This window comes from Anser brachyrhynchus (genome assembly GCF_964034855.1).
Source record: "Anser brachyrhynchus genome assembly, chromosome: 14".
NCBI lineage: Eukaryota > Metazoa > Chordata > Aves > Anseriformes > Anatidae > Anser > Anser brachyrhynchus.
The window spans coordinates 13,666,201-13,666,925 of NC_137709.1; positions in this window are offsets into that span (position 1 = coordinate 13,666,201).

The following is a 725-nucleotide window of genomic DNA, read 5'->3' on the forward strand; positions in this document are numbered from 1 at the left end:
CCCTGCCCGAGCTGCGGGTGGGCGGTCTGGGGGGGGGACACACTGGGGGCAACTGGGGTGGTGCTGGGCTCCTGCTGCAGCCTGGGGCCCACAGGGTGTGGGCAGGGGATCATCTTCATCATCACCACCACCACCACCATCATTGTATTCGTCATCTTCCTCACCACCATCATCATCCTCATCGCTGTCCTCTTGCTCACCACCACCACCATCTTCCTCACCACCACCATCATCTTCTCCACCATCATCATCCTCATCACCGTCATCTTCATCACCGCCACCGTCTTCACCACCGCCACCGTCCCCATCCTCGTCCTGTGCCCTCAGGGCTCCCGAGCCACCCACCAGGGTCGCCCTCCCCCCTCTCTCCCCTCCCTGTCGCGACGTGACCCGCCTGTCGCGACACCCCCCGTTCCCCACAGGGCCGGGCGGTACACGCCGTCCCTGCACACGCAGGCGGACCTGTGCGCGGGCTGGCGAGGCGCTAATTAACCAGGCGCTAATTAACCAGGCGCTAATTAACAGCGGCGGGGCGGGCCGCGGCGCCGCGTCCCCTTTAAGCACCCCGCACCCCCCCCTCCCCTCTCGCGATACCTCCCGGGCACCGCGAACTACAACCCCCACAACCCCCTGCGCGGGCGGGCCGCCCAATCGCGAGCCGCCCCGCGAGCGCGCGCCGCGCGTCCCCCCTTACCCCCCTGCCCCCTTCCCCCCGGAAGTGATGT